General features: G+C 45.3%; 1 protein-coding gene across 1 annotated transcript in view; it reads right to left on the reverse strand.

Moving 5' to 3' along the window:
* The window catches only part of LOC124556109 (neuronal PAS domain-containing protein 4B-like), a 777,800-nt gene that overhangs the window by 697,561 nt on the left and 65,756 nt on the right, over positions 1 to 14,483 (reverse strand). The gene's annotated exons all lie outside the window — the stretch shown is intronic.

The following is a 14,483-nucleotide window of genomic DNA, read 5'->3' on the forward strand; positions in this document are numbered from 1 at the left end:
ACTTTTTGAGATTTCTTACATATTATGATCAAGGTTCAACACTTGCTGCACGAGCGAGGCAGTTCGCTCTGCTAACGTCAGATGATTCTCATTGGGTTACTACCACACTTGAGGAATTTCAGCAGGCGCTGCGAAAGTCGAAGCTTCCATAAAGAAATTCTATACTTAAGAAATATTTCAGATTAATGTGCTTCCATAATTTCACGTTCACAGCAGTCTATCTAATTTGACATTGAAAATATACTTCTGACAGAGATGGCGCAATGTTTCAGGGCTGGATTCTCACTAAGGAGGTGTAATGATCAGATATCCGTACAGTTTTCCAGATTTAAATTATTCATGGTTTCCCTAAATGACTTAAGAGGAATGCCGAGTTGGCTTCTTTTATTTCTAGCCTCATACTTACCTAGTTCGAAGAAACGCTTGTTCTCTAAGGACCGACTCACGGATAAGACATAAACTTTACATTTCTTTCCTTCTTCAAAACTGTGAAGGCAGAATTTGATGACATCCACAGTTCTGTGTTTCCTCTCTGTCTTTCCTTCCGGTGCCGTGTATCCAGCCAGTGCTGGGTCGGGATACTTAAGGGGCTTCACCGGTTTCGCGGTGAACCAACCACACCTGCATATAGGCTTTATTACGAGAGCGTGTTCAAAAGTAATCCCTCCGAATTTTTTTTAATGTAAGAAATCTCAAAACGTTTCGAAGAAAACAAGCTTCATTAACATTCCACATCTTTATTCTTTATGTCTACATATTTATTCCTCAACATGATCACCCTGGCGACGGCTAGCCGAGGTGGTCGCAGGTTCGAATCCTGCCTCGGGCATGGATGTGTGTGGTGTCCTTAGGTTAGTTAGGTTTAAGTAGTTATAAGTTCTAGGGGACTGATGACCTCAGATGTCAAGTCCCATAGTGCTCAGAGCCTTTTGAACCCTGGCGACGAACACGTTTCTCACAGCGAGAGACCAGTTTGTTGATACCGTCACTGTAGAACGTTTGGCTTTGTCGACAGAGCCACAACCGTACCTCTGCTTGCACCCCTTCATCACCATGTAAGTGAAGTTGTGGAACGCGTTCTTTAAGTTTTGGAAACAGATGAAAATCGGATGGGGACAAGTACGGAGGATGATTGTTGACAGTGAATCAAGGGTGTCGGATTGTTGCAGATGTCACAGCGCTCGTGTGATGTGAAACTGTCATGCTGATGGAGAGGCTGATCCATGTGTGGACTTCACACAGAAAATTCAGAGGCATTACTTTACAGCATGGAGTCGCCACTGCCAAAATCATTGTAAAGCTACTGCCAGCTTAGTATTCACTACTTGTAAGTGTGGCACATATTTGTAACTGGGTAGTATTTGTTAAGTTTCACGGGTTGCTCCGGCTTACTGAATCGTTAGTGGATCCCAAACTACCATACAACGCCGGCTTGGGTACATCCTTGTATACAACGGGTTCCTGGATACCAAATGACCATTCGTAAATTTAATTTCAGAGCTGTTGGCGTAAAATTATATTCGTATTTCTTGAAAGCTGGTTCGTGTGCTGTTAACTGATCAGCAGAGTGAGTGGAAGACGTTACGTTATTCGCTTGGTTTTCGTGTCCAGAGTTCTTCTTCCTAAAGTTTTCCCCGTTCAGAAGCGTCCGCTTCTTAGGAATCTCAAAATAACTTCTCGAAGTAATAACAGTAGCACACTGCATCTGAACCAGATTACCACGCAAAAATAACTGGGAACTTACACCAACTTGTCCAAAGTCTGAAATTAGGCACGGCGCAAGTTCAGTGATGCAGAATTCTGGTATTTGCCAGCAAGCTCCAATACCAGCTCTAGGAAAGTTCATCAGTCATCCTCACTGTTCATACCTCACTGGTATTCATCTGGTAGCGGCTCTCCTAGTGAAGGCGACGAATGCTGCCGCAAAAAGTGAATATTTAGAAGCAGATAAAAATGGAAACGCTAGGCGTTGCTGTACCTCAAATAAGCTTTACAGTAATCGCTTTTTACAATTGGAAGATGCGCGAATGCACTGTAAGAAACCAACTATCAGACGTACACAAACGACGCAGAAGATTAGCCAAAAACACAGTAATAGTCGCAGTATTTCCGACAGTGCTTTCTCGAACACCTTCTGCAACGTTAATGTTCCAATGAAGTCGGATGACTGTAATCACTGATGCGGAATTCGAAGTTTGCTGAAGAATGTCCAATCGCTGTGGCACAGTGAAACAAGTTTCGCCGTTCTTCTAGCGATTATTTTCAGATTGCGGAACTAAGTGATGTACCGTGGAGCGCATCTGGACTGGTCCGGACGACTACCACAATTAACACGATAAGTTTAATGGAGCCATGTGTACGGTGAGGAGTCTTGTTCTCTTTTCCCGCTCGCTGTTTGGTCACAGGTCTAATGACCGCTCGCTGGTATAAAGATGTTTGCCGTTTGCTGTTTCTTTTTTCGGATTCCGGAGCGGAAAAACGGTTTCTAATTTCCGCAGTAAATTAGAGAGCTTCGTGAAGCAACATTATTCTTCATTAACTCCCATTGCACTGAAGCCTGAAGGAAAATCGTTTGTCCGAGCAAGCTGGCGGAACCAGCATCCGTGCGTGAGGTGTCAGTCTTCGAAACTAGTTTCAATTTCAGGACAGCAGGGAGAGGCACAAAGGTGCATCGGAGCGAAAATTCAACAACAGCAGTATATGCGAGGTATACAGAGTCAAAATTATCCCTAAATGAGTGCTGTAAGATAAGGAAATTAATATTTAGTTTATTATTGGTTCAAACGGTTCAAATGGTTCTGAGCACTATGCGACTAAACTTCTGAGGTCATCAGTCGCCTAGAACTTAGAACTACTTAAACCTAACTAACCTAAGGACATCACACACATCCATGCCCGAGGCAGGATTCGAACCTGCGACCGTAGCGGTCGCTCGGCTCCAGACTGCAGCGCCCAGAACCGCACGGCCACTCCGGCCGGCAGTTTATTATTGTCATAAACAATTTGCAATTTACAGTAACAACTTGAGCTCGTAGTAGCTGTTCAAAATGTCGACGCGGTCCCATTAGAACGGCGCGCTCTCAATGATCCCTATACAATGAGACATAAACTCTGCTTACCGGAATGGTTCCTTTGATAAGGGCATGGCCGATTTAATTTCCCACATGATCTTGTGCTCCATCTGTAATGACGTCGTCGTTGACGGGACGTCAAATCTTCCTTCTTTCCATCCTTTCAAGCTTACGGCAGAGTTTAATGCTTCCTATTCGCTGCGCTACACGCTTTCGCTCCGCTAGATCGCAGCAAGGCTTAGTATTTCATTCGCAGCACCGACCAAAAAAAACTTATTAAAATGTAAATTATTCATGTTGTTCCCGGTAAGGATACAGGAGTTCGGAAGGTAGATGAGGGGTTCTAGCAGGTTGAAGCTGTGGAGCGCATCTAGCGCCTGTATGACTCCACCAGTAACTGTACTGTCTACGAAAGACAAGGATTTCCAGTTCAGATCCACTTTCAATATTGTCACGGGGTTTCTTCGGATGATTTGTTCCTCACTGTCTCCGTATAATGGGCTACTGATAAATTACAACGTTAAATAAAATTCCTTCTGAAGCACGACACAGTGCAATGCTGCTTTCATTGCCAGACACAATGATCTAGATCGGGCTATAAATTGTACTTTTGTGTTTGATTCCAGAACGAACATCTCAGCCTGCAGCGGAGAGTGTTCTTTTATCACATTTCCTGACTGATAAAAGCTTGTTCACCAGTCCCATCGCAGGAAGAGTCGAAGGGGCGAACATAAAGATAATGAGGGGGGAGAGAGAGACTACAATTAATTACATCTATTATATAAAATACAGAATTTCATGTACCTTATGGAACATGTTATAAAAGTGCCGTGTTACACTACATGAAATCACATCGCAACAGACATTCTACACATATAGATATCTTGATAAAAAATACACAGTCTACAAAATGCACAGAGCTGCTAACATCCTCGAACCATCCATGCATTATCGGCTTCGGATATGACTCTCCCAAGCTCGCCGCACAATGCTACGCTACAGGCGGAGTGTTAACATAGTGGCCGCAGATCCGCCACAAAGCTGCCATCTCGCAGTCGGATGGCGTATGTAGTATACGCTAAATTTTCTCACTTCACGATAAGTTAATAGTGCGCAAGCCCATGGTAATTTCAAAAGCATGGTCAGTTGGCATTCCGGATTGTTATACCGGGTATTTTGATAACCACCTTTACTTCTCGTGCGCCTCTATTCATTGCTTGTAACCTCAGCAAATGATCATTTAACTTATACTAATTACCCTATCCAGCGGCGATATAGGTTCTTTTGTAGTGAATCTGTAGTCACTTTTTTAACACTCCGCCTGTAGCGTAGTGGTGGGCGGTAAACTTAGTAGAGTCACGTCTGGGATATGCATGGATGGTTCGAGGATGTTATCAACTGTGGTTTTTTTTATCAAGATATGTATATGTGTGGAGTGCCTTTTGTGCTTTGACTTCATGTACTGTAACATGGTACTTTCGTGTTCCATAAGGTACGTAAAATTTTGTACGTATTTTATATAATAGGTGTATTTAATTGCAGTCTCTCTCCGTCGTTATCTTTAAGTTCGCCCCTTAGATCTGATGATGGCAGCATAACACTATTCAAACCGGTCATCTTGGAACAATAAAAGTTTCTATACTGCGATCGTCGCGAATGAAGTGCGTTCATGTTCAACTACACAGAACGCCCCTCAGCACAACATGTGTACTTTACAAAATATCTGCATGGCCTTACAGCTCGGAAGGTAAGTAGTACTGTTGAGACAACGAGACTACTTGCAATTTTCGAGATTATGTTCGACGCGATTCGGGGGTCAGGCTATCAGACTGCCGCTCACCTCCTCGTCTTACTTCGTCTGTTAACAAGAAATATCAACTTTACGTTCACTGAATCAGATAGCGAATCTTCGGCAAGTAATCATGATCCTAAAAATTCATTCCCGTTCTCATTTCTTCCAGCTGCGCAATATAAGCACCCCATACTCATAAATGTGCTAATAAAACTGTGATCAGATAGCATTATCCGTCATTTCATGGGTCAAAATTTTGTAAAAAGGGACGAATTTTCAAGACCCTTTGTTGATGCCACGTATTCTCATATACTCATTTCAGTTACAAAAAAGAGTAAGTGGCTGTCAACTTCAGTTCTGTGGGCACGTCTCACCTACGTTCCCAACTACATAGAAGTTCTCGTCCGTACCTTACTGGATTATCATCTCATGGACAAATGTAGTAGTGGTAAAAATGGCTTAGCCTCTCAATGGGAACTGAGGAAGCACAGGATAGCTCAGCAGGTAAGATTAGTTTAAAAATGGTTTAAATGGCTCTGAACACTATGGGACTTAACATCTGAGGTCATCAGTCCCCTAGAACTTAGAACTACTTAAACCTAACTAACCTAAGGACATCACACACATCCATGCCCGAGGCTGGATTCGAACCTGCGACCGCAGCAGTTGCGCTGTTCAAGACTGAAGCGCCTAGAACCGCTCGGCCACAGCGGCTGGCGGTAAGATTAGTGCCCAGCAAAGGTATTGAGCCCTCATCCAACACAGTTTAAGCCTGTCCAATACAGTTAGTGGTGGGGTAGGCCGAGAAAAAGGAAACATACAAAAATAGTCGAAAACGACCGACGTTATTGTCGAATCCACAGTTTTCAGTGTTGTTCGTCAGACTGGTGACAGTTCGGATGACATTTTACCGCAGAGTGGGAGTAGTGATGTAATGGATTGGCAAGTAAGTAAACTTTGTTTGTTGTTATACTGCTGACAGATGTAATTTCTTTCCATGCCAGCCGTAAGACTGGAATGAACGAGTGACCGACCATTACCAGAACTCTAACCGTCTACTTCCTTGTCGAGTTCGGCGGCACTCGGGTGCTTTAGCTACCTGGGCTACTTTTTACTGTAAAGATATTTATCTTCAGAGAAATAACCGTTTTTGTGGGTAGAACACATCAGGGTACTACAATTACAAAAATACAAATTTGTACAAAATATATGTCCCATTTGTGAAACTCAACAGACAGAGCTGATACATCTCAGCAATGAAGCAAAAACTCACAGCTGAGGTGTTACTCCCATCTTCTGCGCTGCTGTCCTCACATTCTCATTGGCAATCATCTGGAATACCTGAAACCTGCCGGCCGGGTTGGCCGAGCGGTTCTAGGCGCTACATTCTGGAACCGCAAGACCGCTACGGTCGCAGGTTCGAATCCTGCCGCGGGCATGGATGTGTGTTATGTCCTTAGGTTAGTTAGGTTTAAGTAGTTCTAAGTTCTAGGGGACTGATGACCTCAGAAGTTAAGTCCCATAGAGCTCAGAGCCATTTGAACCATTTGAACCTGAAACCTCTGCGAAATACACTGGTTTATGCTACGGCACTTATCCACGCAATAGAGTGTACATTTTTATCCTTAACTTTTGGAATTGTGAAGTCCAGGGTCCATGAAATGAAACATATCTCTGACAGCTTGTTGTACGACACTAAAAAATCTCTGAGTTATTTTACCTGATCATCAGTTACGGAATCGGAAATCAACGGAGTATGAAAAATGAAGGTGGAGGGGCGGGGGGAGAAAGGAAAAGGAAGGAATTATTGATGACTTTTGCATCGCGACTTCATGTGGAGTCAGCGGCGACGAGTGTAAATGTATGCGAGACCGAGACTCGAACCCGGGATCTGCCGCCTACTTGGCAGTTGCGGTTAACCACTGCGCAATCCGGACACAGTGTTTATCACAGTTGTGCAGACCGCCTCGGCACGCCTCCCGGCCGAACCACACTCCCACCCCGCAATCCCCGTGCATGTCCTCCATGCTCGCTACTTCTGAGATTCCCGCCAGAGGTCGAACGAAACTGTGCTTCCATAGTGAAGGTGGTGGATTCGTGGCCCATCGAGGCAAATCAGTTATATCACTGCATGATCTTATGTCCGAAAGAACAGACACCATGTAATCATATAATCAACGGATCGCTTGCTGGAGTTGTTTTTGAGGTACTGTCGTCAGCGAATTTCTAATTCTAGAGATTTAAACGCCGGTACACACACTTCTACCAAAATAGAACTACATGTACGAGTGTCTGTGTGTGTGGGGGGGGGGGGGGGAGGGGGATAATAGTGTCGAATAACAGTTTTGCAGTTTTCAGTGTTGTCAAGCCTATTGTTGACTGTTCAGATGACGTTTCGCCACTGCAGGTTTGAATAGTGGAAAAGAGGAAGTGGCGTGTAAATTAACTACGTTTGTTCCTTCACTGAAGAGAGAGATCGTTTTCTCTCCTATCTAAGACTGGAATGAATCATTAACCGAGCAATACGGTGGAATCAGCTACACTGTATCTTCCGTTAGCAGAATTCGAACGGTCTACCTCGGCGTCGAGATCCACTTTACTTGGTCGCGTTACCGACCGCGGCTACGGAGCTGTGTCGGTTTCCGTGCGGCATACTTAAAAGCCAGTGGGCTAGCAGACAGACTCGCTACTGACAGGTAGTTAATCGCCGGCAACGAAATCTGGAAGAACGAATGCACGACGCGTGGAGGTGCCGGCTCATCAGCAATTAGTCGCCAGTGCCGGCACCGCTCCGGCCGTGAGGCCTTTCGCCGCCTTTCCCCGATTACCATAACCCAATGCTGCCCGCGGCCTGTCGGCTTTCCACAGTCGCATTAATTTATGCGCGCTGCCTACGCGGGGCGGCGGCGGCCCGACAGCCTGTTTCGACAACAAGACACAGCTTATCAGGCTAACGCGCTCTCTGACAGCCCGCGCGAGCTCCAAACACGTTTTGATACGGCCGCGCTGCCTCGTGTCCCTTACCATTCGCGCATCCGTATTCAAAAACCGTAAGTTCACCAGACAAAATATTAGTCACCATAGTAAAAGGGCAGACTGGTCACCATGGCTTAGAACTGGTACCAGTCAGACATGTAACCGCCTCTCATTGCAGTGAAGCGGCATGTGCCATTCTGTTGTATGGAATCAGTACATTACTACAATGATTAAAGTGCAGTTACTCACGGACAACCTGTGTGCGCTGTAATTTCCAATTTTGGCGACTAGCATCTCGACGACGTCACAGAGCATCCGTCCGGCGACACCACAGTGCTGTCGTGCGCGAAATACCGGTCAACAGCCGACGACAGCACAGTGGTGTCGTGTGTATAGTATCGCTCAGTGGCCGGCGACACTACGGTGGTGTCGTGACCACAGTATCGCTCATGGCCGCCGAAAGCACTGAAGTACACTACTGGCCATTAAAATTGCTACACCACGAAGAACGTGCTACAGACGCGAAATTTAACCGACAAGAAGAAGATGCTGTGATATGCAAATGATTAGCTTCTCAGAGCATTCACACAGGGTTGGCGCCAGTGGTGACACCTACAACGTGCTGACATGACGAAAGTTTCCAACCGATTTCTCATACACAACCAGTAGTTGACCGGCATTGCCTGGTGAAACGTTGTTGTGATGCCTCGTGTAAGGAGGAGAAATGCGTACCATCACGTTTCCGACTTTGATAAAGGTCGGATTGTAGCCTATCGCGATTGCGGTTTATCGTATCGCGACATTGCTGCGCGCGTTGGTCGAGATCCAATGACTGTTAGCAGAATATGGAATCGGTGGGTTCAGGAGGGTAATACGGAACGCCGTGCTGGATACCAACGCCCTCGTATTACTAGCAGTCGAGATGACAGGCACCTTATCCGCATGGCTGTAACGGATCGTGCAGCCACGTCTCGATCCCTGAGTCAACAGATGGTGACGTTTGCAAGATAACAACCATCTGTACGAACAGTTCGATGACGTTTGCAGAAGCATGGACTATCAGCTCGGAGACCATGGCTGCGGTTACCCTTGACGCGGCATCACAGACAGGAGTGTCTGCGATGGTGTACTCGACGACGAACCTGGGTGCATGAATGGCAAAACGTCATTTTCTCGGATGAATCCAGGTTCTGTTTACAGCATCATGATGGTCGCATCCGTGTTTGGCGACATCGCGGTGAACGCACATTGGAAGCGTGTACCGTCATCGCCATACTGGCGTATCCCCCGGCGTGATGGTATGGGGTGCCATTGGTTACACGTCTCGGTCACCTCTTGTTCGCATTGACGGCACTTTGAACAGTGGACGTTACATTTCAGATGTGTTACGACCCGTGGCTCTACCCTTCATTCGATCCCTGCGAAACCCTACATTTCAGCAGGATATTGCAGGACCGCATGTTGCAGGTCCTGTACGGGCCTTTCTGGATACTGAAAATGTTCGACTGTTGCCCTGGCCAGCACATTCTCCAGATCTCTCACCAATTGAAAACGTCTGGTCAATGGTGGCCGAGCAACTGGCTCGTCACAATACGCTAGTCACTACTCTTGATTAACTGTGGTATCGTGTTGAAGCTGCATGTGCAGCTGTACCTGAACACTCCATCCAAGCTCTGTTTGACTCAATGCCCAGGCGTATCAAGACCGTTATTACCGGAAGAGGTGGTTGTTCTGGGTACTGATTTCTCAGGATCTATGCACCCATGTTGCGTGAAAATGTAATCACATGTCAGTTCTAGTATATTTGTCCAATGAATACCCGTTTATCATCTGCATTTCTCCTTGGTGTAGCAATTTCTATGGCCAGTAGTGTATCTTTTGCATTCTGTTGGAGTTTTGTTTAGGTAACAGTAAGTTATACACGTCATCAATTTTTTGTTTGTTTTTATAAGTACTTGTGCCCTTTCATCATGGCAGACGGAAGAGACGATACGATTATTTACGATGAATGCACGGACCTTAACTTGGAGGTCGCGGCCGGCCGTTGTGGCCGAGCGGTTCTAGGCGCTTCAGTCCGGAACCGCGCTGCTGCTACGGTCGCAGGTTCGAATCCTGCCTCGGGCATGGATGTGTGTGATGTCCATAGGTTAGTTAGGTTTCAGTAGTTCTAAGTCTAGGGGACTGATGACTTCAGATGTTAAGTTCCATAGTGTTTAGAGCCATTTGAACCATTTGGAGGTCGCCACTACATCGTGTACGTCTCATCATGATCCTATTGATAGACTTTCCGGTCACATAAAGCAACACCAATTAATACGCTTACGTATTTCCGAAACGAATAAACAAAAACGAAGATACTGCCATGTATGTTCGAAAAACAAAAGCAAGGAACAACAAACTTAATGTGCAAGTTTTGTGGAGTTGTGTTACATCTTGGAATCTGTTTTGCTGCATATCATGTGAAAGAGAAATACCAAGTGCTAAAGACAATGCAAATAAACAAAAATATGAAACAAACAAACTTTGTATTTATTTACGTAAGTGTATCTTCGAAATTTTATGAAAGGAGAAAAGGGATGAGAACTTATGAGAACTAATGATGAGATTAGTAAAACGTAACAATTTATAATCTCCCGATAATGTCAAGAACGACCGGCGACAAGCCAAGTAATCCGAATTAGCGCTGCCGGCGCCAAGCGAATAATTAGTACGAGACGTGCGGACGGCAAAGTGTTAATAAGAAAATCAGTTTTATGGCTTTCTTACTTGTTTGACTTTTCATTCCACGTTTCCTTCCCAATCAATCACACGTGGATACATTTGTATATGTCTTTCTTGTATTGACAGGGCCAGATTTTCACTTGGTGGCCAAAACTGGAACAAATTTTTTTCCAACGTAAATCGGTTCCTCATTAAGGCACGGGAACGTCTACCACATTTCGCTGCCCAACGATAATTACAGCCCACGCCGGACCTCTGTGAGTAGGTGCACTTTAATTGTAATCACCATGTATGTACTGATGTGGAGACGTGACAGAATGACACAAACTAGACATTTTTGAACGTGTCCATGACCACACCCTCAATGAAATATAATAACTTGTTGCTGCATCAACGCGGATTTGTCCAGTGCATCTACAGGGAATGTCGAACTACTTGTAACCACGTAACGCGGCATAAGAACAATCTACGTAAGAAGATGCTTATCGGCAGGGGCCGAATAAGGATGTTAATGACAATCGGTATCAAACCCGAAGTTGGCAGACCTGACGCCGGCTACGAGCGCTTTTCGCTTGCTGTGTTACGAGATAAGTAATTTAGTTAGTAATTTAATTGTTTTGCTGTATATTCTGCCGGCCACGGTGGTCTAGCGGTTCTAGGCGCTCAGTCCGGAGCCGCGCGACTGCTACGGTCGCAGGTTCGAATCCTGCCTCGGGCATGGATGTGTGTGATGTCCTTAGGTTAGTTAGCTTTAAGTAGTTCTAAGTTCTAGGGGACTGATGACCATAGATGTTAAGTCCCATAGTGCTCAGAGCCATTTGAACCAAGCCTATATATTCTATAGTATTTACGTGAATTAGTGTCAGATGACATGATAAATTGAAGGTTTCAGTTTTTATTTGCGTCTGAATAGGAAAAGTGAAGTTTCTGTATAGAACAGTTTCGCGTGTACGCTAACGTTTGTTTACATTCTTAACTGACATTAATACGTGGAATTATCAATTAAGTCACTGTACTATACTCAGTATTTACGTTTATTAGTGTCACTTAGACTCGATACATTGAAAGTATCAGTTTTTATACATTTTATTGGGTCATTCTTCACCTGATAGTAAACGTTCGTTTACATTATAAATACGAGGGTTAATCAGTTTAAGTTAGTGTACAATACTCAGTATTCACGTTTATTAGGGTCATTTAGACTCCATACATTGAAGGTAGCAGTTTTTATAGTTTTATTAGGTCATTTTCGCTTGTACGTAAACGTTTGTTTACATTATAAATACGGGGAATAATCAGTAGGTGTTGCTTACCGTCAGTTACTGTTTAATTCTTTAATAATATTCACTAGATAGCTCCTAGCAGTTTACTGTAGGCCACTGTTTATTTTTCTTTAGTATTCAATAGATAGCCTCTAGCTGGAAAGAAAGCACCAGATCTAGCTTCTACCATACAGTTTTATTGTTTTTCATTGTTGAGCGTCCTTTCTGCCAATTAGAGTGTAGCTGTTAACCTTGTGTGGCAGTAGGTTTCCTTAAGCTTCTTATAGTAAATCACATATTAGCTAGATGGATAGGGACTGTGTCTGTTGTGTGCGGATGCAGGAGGAGTTGCCCACAGTCCAAACGCAGCTGGAAGCTTTGATGGCCACAGTCAACAGGCTCCAGAGTGCCACCTTGAGGTGCGGTGGGGATGAGGTGCCTAGGTGCCTTGAGCAGCCTCTGTAGTACTAGTTGTGCAGGGGGGGGGGGGGGGGGGGATGTCACAGCTGTCTGTCACTGAGCCGACCTCAGATGCGACTGAGCCGGCAGGCCTACTCTCACCTCAGTGTGGGTGGCGGACTGTGTAGAGGTCTCGAGCCTCAAGGCGAAGGCTGCATGGGGACGCAGGCTTCTGCCAAATCCCATGCACTTTGGTAATAGATTCAGTGTGCTATCTGATGCTGGGAGGGAGGCTGAGCCAGATCAGAATGCACCTTTTGCCAGGATAATGGCCGCTACTTCAGCAACGTCCGGGCAGGCACGTGGGGATAGGGGTTTGTTAGTTATTGGGAGCTCCAATGTTAGGCGGGTCATGGTGCCCCTCAGGAACATAGCGACTAGGGCGGGGAAGAAGTCCACCGTTCACTCGGTGTGCTTGCCAGGGGGGTCTTGTCCGGGATGTGGAAGAGGCTCTTCCGGCGGCTATCGAGCGTGCGGGATACAGCCAGCTGCAGATTCTAGAGCATGTCGATACCAACGATGCCTGTCGTCAGGGTTTCGAGGAAATCCTTGGGTCTTCTCGACTGCTGGCTAAATTAGCGAAGGCGGCCTCCATCTCTCGAGGAGTGGAAGCCAAGCTGACGATTTGCAGCATCGTACCCAGGGTGGACGGGGGTCTTCTGGTTTGGAGTCGAGTGGAGAACTTAAACCAGAGGCTACGTCAACTTTGTGACGAAAATGGTTGTAGATTCCTCGACCTACGCTATGGGGTGGAAGGTTGTAGGACGTCCCTCGACAGATCACGGGTGCACTACACTCAGGAAGCAGCTACATGGGTAGCACAGTACTTGTGGCGTGCACATGGAGGTTTTTTAAAATGGTTCAAATGGCTCTGAGTTCTATGGGACTTAACTTCTGGCAGTGGTTAGCACACTGGACTCGCATTCGGGAGGACGACGGTTCAATCCCGTCTCCGGCCGTCCTGATTTAGGTTTTCCGTGATTTCCCTAAATCGTTTCAGGCAAATGCCGGGATGGTTCCTTTGAAAGGGCACGGCCGATTTCCTTCCCAATCCTTCCCTAACCCGAGCTTGCGCTCCGTCTCTAATGACTTCGTTGCCGACGGGACGTTAAACACTAACCACCACCACCACTTAACTTCTGAGGTCATCAGTCCCCTGGACTTAGAACTACTTAAACATAACTAACCTAACGACATCACACACATCCATGCCCGAGGCAGGATTCGAACCTGCGACCGTAGCGGTCGCGCGGTTCCAGACTGTAACGCCTAGAACAGCTCGGCCACGGCGGCCGACGGTTTTTTTCTCCTTTTAGATTAGGTTCCTCCCCACGGAAAACACACCGTTGGCCTGAAAAATTACCAGTTCATGACACTGATGTTGAGTGTGCCAGCTGTAAAAATTGTTAGTTTAACTAAACAGGTCATTCCAAGGGATTTAAATATGCTAACTCTCACGTTAGTAAATTATCGAAGTGTCTGTACCAAGATCCCAGAGTTACTCTCCGAAATAAACAGTACTAATGCCGATATTGTATTAGGTACCGAAAGCTGGCTGAAGCCAGACATAAATAACACTGAAATTTTGAAACTCGGATTGCACAATGTTTAGGAAGGATAGGGCTGATGCTGTGGGAGGTGATGTGTTCATTGCAGTTAAAAGCTGTTTAAACGCAGTTGAGATCGATACTGGGTCGGTCTGTGAAATAGTCTGGATAAAGCTGTCAATCAGACAAGGAGTGACCATTGAATTAGGATGTTTTTACAGACCACCAGCATCCGCAACAAACGTCGCAGAACGTTTCAGGGAAAGTCTTAAGTACATAGGAAATAAATATCCAAATTATCCATTAGTTATAGGTGGAGACTTTAATCTGGCGCCCATTGACGGGAAAATTACACGTTTATCACAGGGGGCAGAAGCAGACTCGTGTGAAGTTATTCTAGGGGCGCTCTCAACATACAACCTTCAGCAATTGGTTAGAAAACCAACTCGATATGGGAACATATTAGATATCTTGGCGACAAACAGACTTGATCTATTTGAGGAGGTTAATCTAGAAGAAGGTATTAGCGATCATAATGTCGTTGTGGCTTCTATGTCAGTGGAAGTTGCAAGAAAACAACAACAAACAAAGAAACAGCGTAGAGTTTTCTTGTTTGGGAAAGCAAATAAAAGTGTCATTAATGAATATCTTCATA

This window comes from Schistocerca americana, chromosome X (genome assembly GCF_021461395.2).
Source record: "Schistocerca americana isolate TAMUIC-IGC-003095 chromosome X, iqSchAmer2.1, whole genome shotgun sequence".
NCBI classification, from domain to species: domain Eukaryota; kingdom Metazoa; phylum Arthropoda; class Insecta; order Orthoptera; family Acrididae; genus Schistocerca; species Schistocerca americana.